This window comes from Cydia pomonella, chromosome 8 (genome assembly GCF_033807575.1).
Source record: "Cydia pomonella isolate Wapato2018A chromosome 8, ilCydPomo1, whole genome shotgun sequence".
NCBI lineage: Eukaryota > Metazoa > Arthropoda > Insecta > Lepidoptera > Tortricidae > Cydia > Cydia pomonella.
The window spans coordinates 18462009-18481766 of NC_084710.1; the positions used below are offsets into that span (position 1 = coordinate 18462009).

Below are 19758 nucleotides of genomic sequence, written 5' to 3' on the forward strand. Positions count from 1 at the left end.
ATAATACTTCAATTCATACATACTTGCTTGTGTTTTATTTGCTTTTACAAAATATCTTATTCATTAACCCTAGAAACAACAACTTTGCAAGTAATGAACTAAAAATAGTTTTACTTATGGTGCTATTTATATTTAAATTCATAACAGAAATTTTGAAATCTTGTTATAATAAACCCAGTGATTATTAACTACTACAAGTGCAATTTGAATTTGAAAATTTGTGTTTCTTCTAAATGAAAAATACCTACAGCTGTACAGTCTTTTGCATGCTAAGATTTTCCAGTCAGTTACATAGTCATGATTATATTATTTTATTTATTAGAATACTAAGTTACAATTAGATTTAACAATTCACAGGCTCCATAAATCTTTATTATATCTCTTATCTTCAATTATGACATTATACCTATTATAGAGTCCCGTACCCGTTATCGACATGGCATGGCAGGGCGTCCTTCAGAGGCATCCGTACACATTGAGGTCTGCTTGTGAATGTCAAGGTATCCCTCTGGCATTTACAGGTTTACCACAGTGTCTTAGACACGCCAAGGTGTTCTTAGCATTTGTTTGTCTGAGGGATGCCTCGGCATGCCCTAGCATACTTACCTTGATACTAAGCCAAAGGATCTTACTGTGTCTAGGCAATAGTGGCCTCCGAGCCTAATAAAGTAAATCTTCTGGAAATATCGAATATACATGAGAACAACTGAGTAGTTTAATAGGTATAACCTGCGGTGGCAGCATGGTTCCATTTTTATCACTTGTCACTATGCCCGTCACTTTCGCGATTACATACTTGTTAGAATGTGACAGGCGGCATGGTGACAAATGATAAAGAGCTGACCATCTTAGTTGTTTCCTGTCCTACTGGACAACATTTATAAATATAACAGCCAATACCTAGGTTAGATAAAATAATATGGCTTGCCTTCTGTCACCTGAATTTTACTTGTGTTCAACCAGTCATACAGTGAAGTTGCATATAAATAAATTACAATGTAAAAATTGTATATAACCCTAGCCATGTATTGGAAATAGCATACCAGTAAATTGGTAAAAAATATAATCCATAGGTCTTAAATAGCAATAGAGCATCAGGACATACTTTAGAGAATGTGTGAACCCATTATTTTTAAATCTAACTACACAATACCCTACCTACATATTAACCTACCCAGTCCCTATAAATCATCATTCAAAACCGAACATACCTAAATAGCTCTAAATTCAGTCATAAGAAACGGCCCTCAGTTTGATTTTATTTGTTTTCCCCATACCAGTTTTTCAACAGCCCATGCATGTTTCATAAATGATTTATATCATGATCACCCCAATAAAGAATAGTTGGAATAAACAAGTTATGTCTAAGTTACCAGTATGACAGAAAATATAATAAGTAGGCACTTAAATATAATTGTGAAATAATATATTATATGTCAATGAGTTGTTGATTTCTCTCCGGATAACCTTTTACCTCCATTAGTCACTACCTAAAAAGGATTTAGTGAGGTAGAAAATAAAGTAAGATAAGGTAACTAAAAATATATTTTATTGTAAAAATGAAATACAGATAATATTTATAATACTTTATTTTTCGCAACAAGTTTTTCCAGTTAATCTAGTGTATGATTCTTGGATTTCTTGAATCGATTCACTTGTGTGTAACTTTCATCTTGTATTTCATATCAAATGGTGTATATCAAACCTGAAAAGAAAGTAACATGAAATTATTATGCATAAAAATATATTGTGATCCGTTTCAAACCAATGGCAAAAACCATTGAAAAATGCTTAGGTCAAGCAGGTTTAAATTAAAGTACAAAAATAACTTGAATATCTGCTACAACCAGAACTAACAGTTATGTATTATTGTGTCAACAATATATATATGTAATTGAAAATGTTACCCCAACTGTCGGTATTTGGGTTATAGTCGTAGGTAGCGTAGGTAATTCCTTGTGCTTAGGGCTCTGAAAGTAGTTAGGGATACGTATTAAACTAATAAGATAACTTACCGGGCAATGCAGCTCCTTCTTTGATTCGGTTTTGCAACTTGGAAAACACTTGGACACTGAACAATCGTAGTCAGCAGTTTCACTTTAATGTGCCATTAAGATACATTGTTTTTAATATAATCATAAATATATTCAAGATTGGCATGGCATAAATTGTGTAAATTTAAAACCTGAAAAGAAATAGAAACTAGTTCGCGCCTTCAAAAGTATTCTCGTTGTTGAAAAATTTGACAACTTTGACATTTATTACTGGGTTGCTATATGAAAAAATAATTCTACCATAAATTTTTTGGTAGGAACGCGTTCATAGTATGGCCACACGATTAGCGACGACATTCTGTTATTTTATAGTTGGTGCAACGCATTTTATTTAGCAATCGTTAAGACCCCCACGTAAGCGTTAAAATTTAGCGAACTGTGCTTACGTTAGCAGGTGGTTTGGTGCAACTGGCCCTTAGTCAAAAATGGTCTTAGTTTTTATTATTTATTTTATTTCAAATTTAACTTGTATGATTTGTGTATATGGACAGTTGTGTCCGAGTTGTGTTTTGTGCTGAGTGTTGTGTGTTTTTGGTTGTGTTGACGACCGGGTTGGCCTAGTGGGTAGTGACCCTGCCTATGAAGCTGATGGTCCCAGGTTCAAATCCTGGTAAGAGCATATTTGTGTGATGAACACGGATATTTGATGTTTTTAAGTCGTGGGTGTTTTCTATGTATTTATATATTATATATATCGTTGTCTAGGTACCTTCACCACAAGCCTTATTGAGCTTACTGTGGGACTTAGTCAATTTGTGTAATAATGTCCTATAATATTTATTTATTATTTATTTAAATTAACGTTTTGACTTAAATAGAATTGAAAAATTTCCAATCTTCAAGTTATGAGATTAGATTTTACGTTAACATTGCTTGCATACCGCTGTACAACAGTACCATGGATCAAATGCCTTTACTAAGATTCGTATCCAGGAATTCGACATATTCGATTCGAAATCAATAATTTTGAATCTGTTCAACAATAGGGTGTACGTAGGTCATGGAACCCTACTTACACAAAAAGTAGGACGACTATCATGAGATATGAAGTGAATCACTGATTTCACCACATTACACTAATATATACATATACGAAAAAACAATCTGCCGATATTATTTTTTTCTACAACATGTAGGCGATAAGACAATAAACCTGGCTGCTCATAACGATTTTTCAAATGTCATTGACTAAAGTACACGTCGCCCCATTGTCAAAATGCGTGTAGGTGCATGTGAACGAACTATGAGGCTCCGTCCGCACACAGGCGGAGACAATAAGCTGTATTATATGTGAATAAGTGCTCCATTACTCGAGCATACGCAGCGGAAACTGCGACGTATGAAGCCTTACGTATAGCACACAAGGAGATGCACTAACAGCAACAGGATTAACTGGCCATTGGTGGGTATTATCCCAAAGTAATAAGGTTTACGAATGGTATAGTACTGTCAACGATGGCAGGTACAGTCGCCATCAGATACTGGATCTGAACACCTTGACAATAAAGGCGTGTTCAGATATTTGTGAGCTACTTGGCCGCTCCGATATATCTGATGGCGACTGTACCATGCCGAGCGGTGCAGCATTGTGCTGTGGGTAGAGTGAATTCAAAAGTGAAAACTTTGAAATATTTCTTACATTTAGATAGTAGTACTCCGGCTATCCGATGGGAAACTTAGTCGCAAGAACTGGCGAAGGCGTTAATTTTACGAAAGTGAATTTCAGCAGACGTTCTAACTTTGAGGGGTACTGAGGCATTATTATTGCCTAGGGACTAGTCCGGTTTCTTCTTTCACCAAACAGCTCCCACGTCATATAGGTATAAAATGGTTGGGACCCTGTACTGCGTTTGAGCTCATTAAAATCGTAGATTAATTGAAGATTGCACGAAGAAAAGTGGTTGAAAATAAAAGCACGTGCAGAAAATAAAAGAGTGATACTTGTTTGCTAAAAAGTCTTTGCATCTACAAAATACAAGTTATAACAACGTTTTGCCAAAGAGGTAAAGCCACGCCGTTCCGTATATGTTACCTTAGAGAACCTTAATCTCAAAGGCACAAAGGCTAAACTAGTGCCAAGCACGCTGCAACGCTGCACTGTTTGTATAAACTCTTCTTTATCACAAAAATGCTAAGGTCTGAATAGAAACAAAAGCCGTTTTCAAGAGACCATGTGGGCCTTTTTGAACTTTTACAAAAGAAAGAACTCTAATTATGCTGGGAAGTGATCTACCAAGAACCACCCACGTAATGGTATAATGTTACGTTTACATATTGTTAGGCAGGAATGGAGTGGGTTAAATGGAAAGATAAATTGGAATTACGCCCAGTAATTCTCTGAGAATTTCTTTTGCAATAATCATTAACAAAATAACCAACAAACACAACAACAGTTATAACGTTATCATTTTCATTGTGCTCATCAGTAGTTCCACTTCACCAAATGCTGGGTTCCAAAAGCAAATACGAGTATACGCGTTACTATAAAAAAATACCTAAAGCGACTTAAATGTTTCAAGAGTTCCATAAATTTTCAGACCCGACTTTCAATAGCCTTACTTCGACTGCCTTAGCAGTTTCAAACTGATATATTCGCTAACGTTTGCGTAGCTTACTTTCTATACATCTCGCACTAATAAGCAAGTACGAGCCAGATCAACTGTAAGAGTATTTTTCTTTAAGAACCCATGCACCGCCTAAAAGCCGCTCCTATACAATGAAAATTACTAGATATATGTTACTTGAATGTTCATGTCAAATGACATGTTATTTCAGAATGTCGTTTAGCGTAGCGTAAGTTCAATTGTATGGCAGCGACAAGGTTCGTGTGGCTCTTAATACACAAAAAAACCAAGTGGTGCAGCCATCTAAAAGAAATATTTTTGTTTACAAGAAATTCTAGGAAGTCAGCAGGTAAGTATAAAAAAGTACCTAAAACGAGGTGTAGACTAGCAAGAACTTGCATGCAATTTACGGGACATTGCCAACTACTAAGGTAAACTGCATTTAAAAGGTTGATCGGATACCGCAATGTTATGAAAATTGCATGCAAGTTCTTGCTAATCTAAACCCGGCTTTTCCATTTAAGTATAATTATTACCCAAATTTTGAAAGCTGTATTAGGTAGGTATTTTGATTGAAAGGCCATTTTGTACTCTTCATGTCTGAATTTGGCCACAACGTTAATGCGTCATGACCGCATTATTAATTCCAATGCATATTTAATACGCAGGCTTTGTAAATTATTAATCGCTTTCACTGAAATTTTAAAGTGAAATGGCATTGGTTTAAATTCAAATAATAATCGAGGAGTTGAAATTAACAGTATAGCGCATATATTGAATACTTGTGGTAAGTTAAATATGTACAGCGTAGGTAGGTAACATGATATGTAACATAAAATAAAACAATATAAACAAATTAAGAAAAATAAAAACAGTGGTTAAATTTTTTATAGTTAAAAAATTTACATCCACTTGTAACAATTTGAATAAACATGTCAAGAAAAAAATAACATGTGTCTTGTAATATACTCTAAAAATTCCCTCACACTATAAAAGCAATTTTCAGAAAGCTATTTTGTAATCTTATTACTAATTTGACCATCGCCCGCGTTTGTCAGACTAAGTCAGTTTTTCGTGTTTTAATTTTGAACGTATTAAATCCTTTATAATAATATTGTATGAAGTATGATGTTTAATAGTGTATACAATTTTATTATCCATTGTCGTCTAAACCTCCCTAACGTCATACGGCGCTATGCAAAAGCCCCATTATAAGTATCCCATATACAGGCTGTTTATTTACTCACCTGCAATATTTACGGGATGAATAATTGAATATATATTACTGAGCAACTTTTACTATGGGACTTACCCCGAAATGACGAATGACGAAAATAAATGGCTGTTCATACATTTTGGCTGACCTTGTAATTTTCTATGGGAGAGCAAATTTTTTTTTCGCGATTTCCGGATTGGTCCCATAGTAAAAGTTGCTCAGTATGACCTATATATTCACCCCGTAAATTATTGCCGGTGACTAAATAAACATCCTGTATTACATGGGCGTATCTTGGTCTCAGTGTTAGTTCACCTTATTAATGTATCTTAAATCCTCATTGTGCGAAGACGATATCGCGAGCAGAAGCTAGCATTAAAATGTATCACATATTACACGGAACACGGAAGCATGTTAGTCTCCACGGTTCATCCTTAAAACAGTAAAGTTCGAGCCCCCGGGACCGATTCCGGCCGTCGTCGCGAGATTTCACAAACTATGCATACGGCAACCCGGATACTTTACTCACTTCAATATTCTTGGGGACCGGCCCGAATATAAATAACAGAGCGATTGTTTTCTATGCGTATATAAGAATTCATGTCATTGGCGAATATGAATGCTCTATTTTTGTTTCACACGTTTAATGTATGTGAATCACTTTTAAAGTGGAGGTGGTATGGAATATCACCTGATATTATCCTCAGAGAAATTAAGTTTTATTGGCAAGATGCATAGAAATTATAAATCGATATACAATAATATAATATCCATCATCAGTTAATCACTCGTCGCCTGTGAGATTTCACAAACTATGCACTCGAGTCGAGGCCCGGATACTTTACTCACTTCAATATTCTCGGGGACCGGGCCGCGTTATAAATAACAGAGCGATTCTTTTCTAAGTTTTCTCAGTTTCGAAAAATGTGAATGCTCTATTTGACACTACACAGCTTTAATGACATTGGGAGACACTTTTTAATGTACCTACTATTTGCAATGCTACGTTCAACTGACCATTTTTCGGAGCACATTCATGCCTTTCTTTGCAAAGGCTTAAACATTTTCATTTACGACGGTATTTCAAATAAGTCGATATTTTTTGGTTAACTGCCCGCGGACCCAACACGCTAATCGCTGGCGCTCCGTAGCGAACAAAACGCAACTGTCACTGTCGCACTAATATGGAAGAGTGATAGAGAGAGATGACTATGCTACGCTTCGGAGCATTAACGATTGGCATGTTGGCTACGCGGGCTGGTAACGTCACTATCGCCGCCAAGTCACAGCCAGCCATTAAAACGTGTAGAACATTGCCCCAGTTTGTTATGGGCGTATTCGCGGAATGTCGCCACCATTATCATACGTTTTACGACAACTTTTATAGGCCCACGGAGCACGCAGGCAATCTTCTTAGAAGCCTGCGTTAATTTGACTTTGTAATTTGACGATAATTCACGGTCGTATTCTAACAATGCTTATAAGATGTCACAGCGATCTGTCATCTGTTTGACGATTACCTATCTCACAGTGTCAAAAGTGACGTTTTTGCTTGAAGAAATGTCAATTTTGACACTGACGGCTTGAGATGCTATCGCTGTGACATCTTATGAGCATTGCTGGAATACGGCAGTCTTAATTAGGATAAGCGTAATGTTTTACAAGCTTTTATTTAACTTGCAATGTACACGTTTAATATTTCAAGCTAAATTAGACCCCCTTGATTGAGCTGAAACTTCACATACATATAGTTGGTCAAGCAAATCTTGTCAGTAGAAAAACGCGGCAAATTTGAAAAATCGCGGGCTAGCAACACTGTGTTCGAATAATTCCAAAATCGCGTGTAATCTGTGTTTTATCTGTAGAATGTGGATCGTCCATCTTGTTTGTTTACATTCCGAATCGGTGCTAATTCAAGAGAAATTTCTGCTCCCAGCATTAAAATAAATACCAATATATTAAATAATATTGTGCATGACCATAAGCAAAGTCAAGATGCCTACAATGTAAGTAAAATCATGCTCGTTGATCTTAACCATTAGAAAATTTTGAGGTTATGATAATTACTGCAAGATCCCGGAGAATTTTTAAGATAATGTGCAGTTTTTTCTGTTTCAGGGTTAAAAGGCTTAAATAAAGATAAAACGTATGCCTAAATATATCCAATAAGACCACGAATTGTGCCCTCGAAACCGCAACTGATTCGATTGTTCCCAATATCAACAGACGAATTCCTCAAATATCTTCAAAGGTAACTTTTTTAAACAATCTTAAGACGTTTAAGAACCTTGATTATACCTAATTTCTTTCGCAACATCTACCTAATACTTCCATATGTTTGTTGCAGGATTAAAACTCGCCCAATATAAGGCGTTCGTAAAAGTTTCTCTTCATACAAAACTTACCTACGGCGCTTTACGTACATACGTGTACAACGCAAACAAGACGAAAAATAAACTTGTTAATTAAAAAAACTAAAAAAATTGGGACAATAGTTTAGATTACATATTATTGTAAAAGTTGTCCGTTTGTTAATCATCACGAAAATATATTATTTAGGCTGATTTGTTTCATGCACTCAGCTATTGCACATGTATACCTATGGAAAATCCTAGTTTATACTTTGTGAAGTCGGTATGTACCTATTAAAGAGAAGTTTTAAGTCGCTTTACCTGTTTGCTCAATAAATTAAAATCATTTATTCAGTGTGCATAATTTTAGAAAAATATTTTAACATTTAAATCATACCTTCTTTTATCCAGAAACAATATAACTCCATATTACTCACATGAGTGGAAGTTGTTAAGTTTCCATTGTCAAGGTATCTTTTATTAATATTTTGAGTAACTGAAATTGTGTCAGTTCCTGACAAGTCTTGAATAGACTAATGTGAAAGTTAATAAAATTTCTTAACAGCATTCTCCTGATATCTAAATGACTTTTTTAAATATCTACATATAAAATATGATCTAGCCGATACATGTAAATATCTAACATTTTTAGCCTGTATAAAAACAGTAGTGTGAGCAAAACCTTACCAAGCTAGCATGTAAGAGTGGTCTCAGAGATATTGGAATATCTCTGTACTATAAATTAGGCAAATTGCTTTAGACTAAGTTTTATGTGTAACTACTACTATAAGAATAAATTTTGAAACTTGGAGTGGAAACTTTAAACTTGAAATTACAAATTTTCAAACAGATCTGTTTTATGCTTAAGATGCAATAAGTGACTAGGTACAAAGTATTCTGATGCTTGGTTGGAGTGGACCAGTAACATTGGTAACTTAATGATATTTTTTCAATGAATGGCCTGAATTAAGTGTAAATAAGCTAAAGTGACCCGTATCTTAATTGCTTTGAAATTAAATGAACACCAAAATATCTGCAGTTGTGTTTTATTTATTTTTAATCTGTATATTTATATAAGTATATTGTAAAACCATTTCAAAATTACACTGGTATGTGAATGTGACATTGTTCAAGAGAAATACACTAATTTACAATTAACAAGTGGCATAAGGCTTCTTCAGTTTCTGAACTGATGTTAAAAACAGCTTTCTACCGTGGTGCTCATGTTCTCTTTGCTCCCTATTTGTCTTCTAAGTTTGCTAAAACAGAATAAAACCATATCAAAATGATGTAAATAGTCCAGATATTTGATATTTAATAAGCCCTGCAATTGTGACAAGAATAGTTACAGTGATACCCTACCAGGGCTACCGCTGCCAGTGATGGCTCAGGGGTTACTTACCTAGGTTTTAATATTTACCTAAATAAAACAATGGATTGTTTTATTCTAGTTAAATTCAGTAGTATAGGTACCTACTAACAGCTCGTTTGTTAAAAAGTACTCAAGTGCAAATGCCTTAACCTTTACATTTATTTAGCTATGACATCTTCATGTTTAAGTTGAATATATATGTAGCAGATCTGCTCCTAAGCATACCAAAGGTTAAGAATGCGAGCGCTCGCCTTTTGCGTCCACCTTTTACTAAGCATACAAACCTTTATTTTAATTCAATCTATTGATATATTTTTCGATTGTACCTACCTAAATATGTCTAATTAGCTTTTGAAGGTTGCATAAAGGAGCATTTGTATTGCATTTTATCGTGATATATCTTTAATATTGAATTCCAACCGAGAAATCTGATAATATATTAAAATCCAGCTACCTGCGGAAGCAATGATTTGATTCAAACATTATTTTCTCCAGCATAGTCCGTTTGCAAATAGGTATTTTTTGATCTCGTTTATCATATTGATTGACATCGTTTTTACTCCAGTTTAAATTGTCCCTCTCATAATAATAACAATTTCCAAATGCTTCAATAAACCGCGAGCGGCAATTTTAGTTGACCGTACGAAGAGCGCGCTCAGCGGAAAAAAATATGTTTCGGTTCGATGTACATTGCTGCTTTTCTTAGCGCAATACTGCTCTGTGAGTGTTGCCATACTTCAGTTTGCTTTACATTGCTACTGACAGACTTTGCTTGACAGACTATATGTAAGTTAACTGAAGAATTAGTCTTGCAATACAGCGAGGAAATGCTGCCAGTATCTACGGCACCATGCCGCAGGGGGATATTTTTTAGTATTTTAAGTTTAGTATTATTTATTTTTAGATTTAGGTTTTAAGTTTTATAGTTTAATTATGTTTTATTTTCAAATTGAAATAAATAAATTATATTACTCAATTAATTAGTTAACTGACAATAAAATTTATGGTAGGTACCATTGATTTGATGTGATTATGGATACAGGAGGTAGCCATAGCAACTCTGTGATAAAACGACGCAACCTAAAATAATTATCTTGAATATGAGCCGGGGATAAACGGGAATGACTTATTTTAATTATGTACCCGGTAAGGACAAGTGGGGATACACCATTGTGTTTGGGTTTGATGGAATTGTCTCGATGAGTATTAGTTGCCTGTTGAAACAAAAGTACAGTCAGCGACAAAATCTTGTATCAAAATTTATATATAAAAAAAACTTAAGTTTTTAAAGATTACTGTGAATTATGCCTGCTTTGCTCCAAACGTAGTTTTTAAAAATTATTATTATTAGATTGTGATGTTGTAACGCTTAAATGAGGTTGTGATATAATTTTAATGCTAAGCTTTTATCGCTGACTGTACTTTTCTTTCCACAGGCAACTTCATCGAGACAATTCTGACAACCCCAACCACAATTAGATTGCGTTGTTTTATCACAGAGTTCCCATGGCCACCTCCTGTCTCCATCATCAGATCAGCTCTATGTCATCGTAATATTCCATTGTCATCCGATTTACAGATGTATGTAAAATTTCAGCTCAATCGGAAATCGAGAAGTGGGTCTTTAGCTTAAAAGATTTAACCCACACTAACTAACAAAGCTTTAATTACGTTATGATAAAATTCGCAACTCGTTTCGCACGTGTATTGTACAACGTTTTACAGTACATATATTTAATATCGCCCTTTACATTTTCGACATACGCACGTAATTATTGTCGAGTTATCGCACTGGAGCAGTAAAGTAGCACCACATAAACTGTAAAAACAGTTGGAGCACAATTACCCAGTAGGGAGCAAAGTAGACACATTTCACGGCAAGCATTTTAATGAAAACTCCTCATTTATTTAATTGCTTTTCCACATCATAATTTAACTATAAAAAACTCAATTTATCGCCACGTGCCAAAAATCGTCGGCTATTAGACTCAATTATGAATATTAAAAGGAATCGTAAATCTGAAGCCATTTTTCTTAATTAACCCTATTCAAAATTCAAGGCTTTGGCAAAATAGGCTAGCCATTAGTCATTCGAAATTGACGGAGTGATTACTTTCGGTACTTCGCGTGGTGGCCGACGTCGTCGGCCCGACGGCCGAGTCAGGCCCTCATCACTGAGCGAGCGTCGCGTAAGAGTATCGTAAAAACGTTACGAGTACAAGCCGCGTAGAGTTCTGCGCACCAAGCGTCGCGTAAGCGTAATCGTGTTACAGGTGAAATCCTATTAGTTGAAATCATGGCGTCATTGGCGTCAGATGTCTCCGGCGAATGTATCGACGATCTTACTTTCTCGTCAGATGAAGAAGAGTTTTTTATTGTTTGAATATGTCAGATTTTTTTCCATACGCTATACGCTACGAACGACGCTTCGTATGTGGATTTGTTAAAAGTTGTTCGTTCTCGTTCTACGCGCGTATTACGGTACGCTTACGCGTCTCTTACGCTTACGCGCTGTGTGCTGAGGGCCCTAGGGTGATTCCAGTAAGAAATATTGAGGTGGCACCCGCTCTTTGATAATGTATAAAGTGTGGAGATTCGCGACTGACCCCCGCGTTTTTTTAACATTTACGTATTTTTTTACATAATTATTTTATAAGTATTTAAAAAAAAGATTTATTATATAAAGAGGAATAAGAGGACACAGTAATAAATATAAAATCCGCACTGTTTAAATTCTGAAAGATCTTACGAGGTATGGTTATCTACAGCCGGACCTTAGATCACAGGCCGATTACTATCAACAAGGCGACGTCATCCCCAATCGCTGGCAGCCCTTAATTAGTTTCTTTGTAGGGTTGTCACTCGCTGGGCTCTAATTAAATGACTTACGGAACTTTCTGCTACAAGGGCCGGGATTAATGACAAGATGGTGACGCTGACCAATCGCAACGCACTACAGTATTAGAAATTAATCATATGGACATCAATGCTTAGAGTAGTTAGTATAGGCCCTAGTGACCTTTAGGTAATATGTTATATTGGATTTTTTTCCTTTGAAAATAATTTGGCACGCAACGTCCTCCGTTTACTTTGTTTTTAACCACCGGCGGAAAAAGAGTTAACGTGAATATCTGTGTTTAGTTTTCAATTCACTAGATGGTGCTGTTTTAATTTTTATCTGAGTGATGGTTTCTATAGAAAACGAAGTGTCGGACGCCCCGGTCCGGCCCCGGGCCGGTCTAACGTGAGACATCTTTAAGCGTGGCTGGCCGTTACATTGAGCCTGATTACAGTGTTTACTCATTGGTTACTACTTGCTACTTGTGTTTAGTGGTAAATGTATAAACTAGTAATAGTGACACAAATGGCTAATTTCACAAGAAATAAATTAGTGCCACATTTGGCAACATAAAGATTATTATTGGTGAAATTATTGTCCGGGTCACAGTCAAAATGCATTATAAAATAAATGCACATTGTAGATATCCGCGACGCGACGTAAAAGAAAAAAAACATCACATCATGTAATTGTGCTTCGACCTTAACAAATACAAACAGCGCCAAAACTATAAACTATTATTAGTACTAAGCCTAGTCAGCAGCTAATGCATTATTCCGCGTAGCCTGAATTTATGCAACGAATTACTAATTAATTAAGGTATACAACCTCAAACGGGAATTACAACTACATAATGGAATAATATATATATACATCACATTAACACATGTATGCAAACGCTCGTGTATGCAAACGTATTACTATTTCCGGGAATGTGTTCTTTGGAGTTGCAGGCGTCCATAGGCTACGGGTGTTTGTCACTGACGTAGAATAAAAAAATGTGGTCATAATAAGCTTCTATTATATTTATAATTTATCATCAGAGTCCACTAGATTCTCTTTGCGCTGTTAACTTGATCTTGATAGGGTAGGTTGGGAACACAGAAAACCGCCTGTGGTGGTGATTGGTCTGTGGTTGGGGAGTAAATTTTTTTTTTTTATACTATGTCGGTGGCAAACAAGCATACGGCCCGCCTGATGGTAAGCAGTCTCCGTAGCCTATGTACGCCTGCAACTCCAGAGGAGGTTACATGCGCGTTGCCGACCCTAACCCCCTCCCGCCCCTCGTTGAACTCCCACCCCAATACACCCCAATGTGAATAAGAATAATTATGTCAAATAAGCATTACTATAAGAATACTTGTATAATTCTAAAATAATTTTTATAGGTTGCCAAAGCTCAACGAGGGGGGGAGGGGGGGATTTAGGGTCGGCAACGCGCATGTAACTCCTCTGGAGTTGCAGGAGTACATAGGCTACGGAGACTGCTTACCATCAGGCGGGCCGTATGCTTGTTTGCCACCGACGTAGTATAAATATTTGTGTAAAAACTCGACTCAAAATAGCCGCCAATATTATGTATTAATATTGTATAATATATTGTTGTATATAATACCTCTCCTTACGTTCTTCTATATAAAAAACAGATTTAATCTAATATACTAAATGAGGTTATACAGATAAGCTATTTGTTTAATACGACCTTTAATTTGTTACGCAGTCAGGTGACGAATGGTCATTACTATTTTCATTTTGATACCAAGCCATTTTCCATTTTTAGGGTTCCGTAGCCAAATAATAAGAGCTATAATGTTCAAACTTGGTAAGTAGATGTATTTTATGAAACGCATTAAGATTTTTACACAAAAATAGAAAAAAAACAATAAATTTTGGGGGCTCCCCATACTTAGAACTGAAACTCAAAAAATCTTTTTTCCTCAAACTCATACGTGTGGGGTATCTATGGATAGGTCTTTAAAAATGATATTGAGGTTTCTAATATCATTTTTTTTCTAAACTGAATAGTTTGCGCGATATACACTTCCAAAGTGTTAAAATTTCCCCCCCCCCCCCCGTAACTTCTACAATAACAGAATGAAAAATCTAAAAAAAATATATGATATACATTACAATGCAAACTTCCACCGAAAATTGGTTTGAACGAGATGTAGTAAGTAGTTTTTTTTAATACGTAGGTCTTCAAGGATGGATAGGTTCCTAATATAATTTTTTTCTAAACTGAATAGTTTGCGCGAGAGACACTTCCAAAATTAAAAATTGCCCCCCCCCCCCTGTAACTTCTATAATAACAAAATGAAAAATCTAAAAAAATATATGATATACATTACCATGCAAACTTCCACCGAAAATTGGTTTGAACGAGATCTAGTAAGTAGTTTTTTTTTTTAATACGTCATAAATGGTACGGAATGGGCGAGTCCGACTCGCACTTGGCCGCTTTTTTTCGGTTTATGATCAATTATTTTATTTCGGTTGACTATTTCATTTTTATACTAATTTTAATCTGGTCATCACTCGCCAAACCCGATCCTATTGATAGCACGACGAGATTGCAGAGTATATTTATCATAGCTCATTTGTTATAGATATTTTAGATATAAGATGTAGGATGCACCCGGACAGATGGGCTAAAATAGCGACCGAATGGGCACCACAGATCACCCGAGGCAGAGGAAGGCCAAAAACGAGATGGCGAGACGACCTGGACTCATTTCGTGGCGACTGGCGGGAGCATGCACAAAGCCGTGACGAGTGGCGGAAAACAGGGGAGGCCTTTGCCCAGCAGTGGGACACAATGTAGGCTATTAAAAAAAAAAGATGACTTAAATCGTCAACCTCCTAGGTACAATTGGAAGTACTGAAGCAAAAAGTGTCACAATTTTATCTCATTGTGACATCACTCGTAACGGATCTTGGTCACACCAACACTAAGTGTGTAAACAAGAGCAAATGCACAGATCAATTTGTAGGGACACCCCACGTCTCTTGAGCGTTAGCGTTTAGTCAGCTCTATGGCTGTTGCTCGACGCAACGTTGGCGCAAATGCGCAGCGACGCCATTTTAGCCCTGACCAGACACCGACGCCCAAAAGACGCTAGTGTAGGGTGGCTCGTAAACGATGAATACCACTCTGGATAACTGAAAAAAAGAGCAACATTATTTTTGATAATGTAGGTAATCTATACAAATTGTACTCGCAAAAAATATTTTCTTCTTCTTAATACTAGCACTGACAGTAGACTAGCGTAATGTATTCAGGACTTGATGAACGGTTCGGAATTTATAACACAGATTACTTAAACGATACACCGATACGCCACTCTAAAAATACATGTAGCCAAATTCATATTGAATAGAATAGAATAGAATAGAATAGAATAGAATAGAATATCATTTATTTTAGTATAAGTACACAGTTATACAATACATACAGAGAAAGAAAAAAAAAGACTTAACTAACTTGTACACTGTATATAATTATACTGAAAAAGGTGAACAACACTCAGCATAATGCCATTGAAGGAGGAGCCTTCCAATTTCGATAACTCCATGACTTAAGCCGCTGCTGCTCACGCGACGCATGCACACGCTATACCTACACGTCGCCCACGTGGGTAAATTGCTCTAGCCGAGTGTGTCAACAAAAACCGACGCACTCTCACGCTAAACACGTCTCCCACGTGGGTACATTGGTCAGCTGCGTGTATCCACATTCCCCACTCTAAAGTGTTTATTACTTACAAACTTAAGTGTTTACTTATAAATGTATTTTCATTTCTGGCACACCCACTTTGTTAGTAGTAAAAGGCGGTAAATTTAATGTAGGCGCGAAGGGTGACCTCCAATAGAAAATTTTAATATCGCGCCTTTTTCTACTAACATACATACGTGTGTATGAAATAAATACAGGCATAAATATATCGACTGATAAGAAAGATAGGAAGGTGTCTTCCTATCTTCCTTACCAGTCGATATAATAATAGGTAATGTATGTTTCTGTGTAAGACTGCTAGTCTGCTCTAGCATTATGTAATCTGTGCCTTAGCATCCATCACAATCTCAGCGGCTAGGAAAAAATACCTCCAAATTTATATTCACCAAGCGAGATGAATCGCGGCCAAATTGCTCGGATGCTACCTTTGTCAGACCACGTAACCAAAAATGTATGGAGAATATGCTCATTTTAGCTTTTAGCTTTTTTTTATGATACATGATAAACGAGCAGACGAATCTACTGATGGTACCTATGCAGTTACCGTCGCCCATAGACAACTGCAACGCCAATTGCCTGATATTAAGATCACGCTCTGTTCTTGAAAGTTTTAAGGTCGTATTGGTCGAGAAATACCGCGGACGACAACATAGAACATGCTACAGTTTAGCTGGGCGAGGCAGAAAGTTTCTGGAGAAACGCACGTCAAGGACTGACAACTATCTAAGTTGTGAAGATGTCAATTTTGTCAAGGCTATAAGAGCAGTACAAAATACTACTGCTCTCCTAGTCTTAGGAAGACTTGACACACACTTTCAAAATTGTTTTTAGGTATATGCACCTTCAACAATGTTAAATTTTGTGCAGCAAAAGCTTAAACAAAAACATTCGCGCTTGTTCAATATTTATTTTAGAGTAGTTGTTTAGAAAGCGTATTTTATATGCTCGTTTTGTATTTACAGAATAAAAAAAAAACTACTCTCTTTTTGCTTATTGCCGGCGGATATTATTGAAAGTAGCTTTACTTCAAACCCGGATAAATCCACTGTACCCTTTTATGAAATATCTGCCCTATTACCTTTTCCTAATACAAAAAATTCAAAATCTGACTGGATTTATCTGAGTTTGAAGTGAAGCGACTCATAACGCCTGTAATGTAACACCGGCTTTAGGTCGCTCCAAAAATATAGTAACGCCTTAGTAAGAATCCAGTTTTCGCGCCGACTTTATTAGATTTTTCCAGCCCCCGGTTATCAGGAATTCCCATCGTTTCCAAATAAGTAACGACATTTCTGAATTCAGCAATTTGCGTCCTTTGCCGCTCGCGATTTCCCTTCTTTTATGAATACAAAAGATCTTTATCAATACGACAAAAGGATAAATGAAATGCAGCGAATAAAATTCGGGTTTTCTCTTTTGCAGGCTTTCATATTTGCTCCCGTTTTTCGAGTGTCGATTCGATCAATCAACAATTGATTTTAATCTAAGATTATGGTTCAGATCTTACTTTTATGACTTTTACATTAGCTAAACCTGCTTTTACTTTATTCCTGTGTGGTCAAATAGCGTTTCACACTGTATAATTGAGATTTTTCTGACAGGTAAAACAGGATTATTAATGAAACAAAACCATTACTAAAAACATCTGCAGTTTGTTTCTATTGGTTGTTAACGGCAATTTACGTTCATTTTTCAATTAAATAGTTTGATAGGAAAATACTGAATGTCAAAACTACAATATAGAATAGAAATCTGTAGTGGAATGTAATTACTACACCACGATTATTAGTGCATAATACTCACAAGTCTTTCAAGTCCTCTTCAGCATGAATTACTTCAACTAGATAACGAGATCTCCGATCGCAACATCCATTTCCCATTGAAACGGTAACTCCACAATTGTATTCACTGCAAGGATGCTTAACCTCTTCAGTATGTAGCGGGGTACCACTGAAGTGCCTCTGTTAATTAGCAAGTTTTATGCAGCAGGGCACGCCGAGAGACCACTCAAACGTCATGGAACGCTCGCGAACGAAAAATATCCGCCAATTTTGTTAAAACATGATAAAATACTCAATCGGCACGTGAATTTTTTACGAAATTGCAGCGCCAGTCGGCACCAGAGGTAGGGTAGGAAGTAGACTTTTTGTAAAATATAGGATATTTTTGAAATAAAAGGAAAATTAATCATCAATCAACTTTAAAAATGGAAGTATAGTCTGTTTAGTATCTTGCATATGTGCAATGAACGTGTCTTAGATGACACGTTCATCTTTTAATGCTTACGGCTATTTTTTCTCTACTTAATTGTCGTGATTCCATTTTACGAATTCCTATAAAAGTGAGTCCAAAGGAAATTAACCTAGGATGTGGTTACAAATGTTACAATAAAGAGGTAGGTATGAAACAATCGTAGAGTTAATGAACGTTCTAAAAAAAATATTGATTTTAAAATATTTAACGATTTACGATAACACAATGTGCATTATATTTCGTTAAAATGGATCATAATAGCAATCGTCATCTAACCGTTATAATTGTCAGTCATTTTAAGCAGACCAATTCTTATTTTGAAAGCGGACCAAATTAACCATCAAAACGAACAAGGCGAAACAAAGGTTTGGCACCGTCAACTCCTGACAAATTTAAAAACGTCGTATGTTCAAGGAGTGATATATTACTTGCAACGTTTCGGAAGCGAGAAGCGTAGCTTATGGCTTGTCAAAAAGTCGTATCACAAAAGGAATCTCATGTTAGTTAAGACGTTTTGGAAGAAACGCAGAATGCGTTGGCCGTGATTCGGAGAAACAGCGGGCAAAGAAACAATGCCATGGAATCACGTTTCGAATATGCAAATCAACGTGATGCTGCAGATCACGCGGTAACAAGAAACAATCCCGATTACCGTGTACAGCGTTTTTTTCACAGAGGTGTCATGTACACATTTCTAATCATTTTCCCTCGGAATTGTCTAAATCGTGTCCAAAAATAAAAGTTTCAAGTCGTCACGATTCGGCGAAATCTAGTAGGTACCTAAATCATAATACCAACTGATCTCACGAAGTGACCGCAAGCAGAATCGTGTTATGACAATACAATGTCTCGCAACTCAGAGGTATCGATTTACTTACAAACAGAAACTCGAGTCACACGAATATAGCCGCCGCCATACAATCGTTACGCTCTTAATTTAAAATGTTATTCTGAAATAACAGGAACATTGGTACCCACTTCAATACGTATGGTGGTCAATTTTCGTAATTATAAATTGTACGACTAAGTGTAAGGCCTGTGTGGACGATCGAAGCGGAGCGTTCGGCGGGGCGTGCAGCTACGCGTCGGGCTCACAAGTGATTTGAACAGCGTGCATTAAGGCCGCTCCTATACTTTTGCATTTGTTTAACATGCACGCCGTGCATGTATGCACTAAGTGTAGGCCTGAGTGGACGCTCAAGTTGGGCGTGCAGCGCGGCGGAGCATGCGGCGTGCATGCTGCTCAAATCACTTGTGAGATCGACGTGTCGCGGTCGCTAACGTATTGCGAACCGGCTAATATTTCAGATTTCAGATTTTTATTTATAAACATACAATACAGTTTACATGTCAATAATTAAAAGGTTTATTATACA

At 36.4% G+C, this 19758-nt stretch overlaps 1 protein-coding gene and 2 long non-coding RNA genes across 3 annotated transcripts in view; 1 reads left to right on the forward strand and 2 right to left on the reverse strand.

The window, feature by feature from the left end:
* LOC133520741 (uncharacterized) overlaps positions 1-19758 on the reverse strand; it is a 409169-nt gene that overhangs the window by 185579 nt on the left and 203832 nt on the right. The gene's annotated exons all lie outside the window — the stretch shown is intronic.
* Positions 7583-9219, forward strand: LOC133520733 (uncharacterized). Its single transcript, XR_009799798.1, has 2 exons — positions 7583-8085; positions 8182-9219. It is a non-coding gene; the product is annotated as an uncharacterized LOC133520733 (long non-coding RNA).
* On the reverse strand, positions 9216-10190 carry LOC133520732 (uncharacterized). The gene is made up of 2 exons (XR_009799797.1): positions 10012-10190; positions 9216-9444 (listed from the first exon to the last, which is right to left on the reverse strand). It is a non-coding gene; the product is annotated as an uncharacterized LOC133520732 (long non-coding RNA).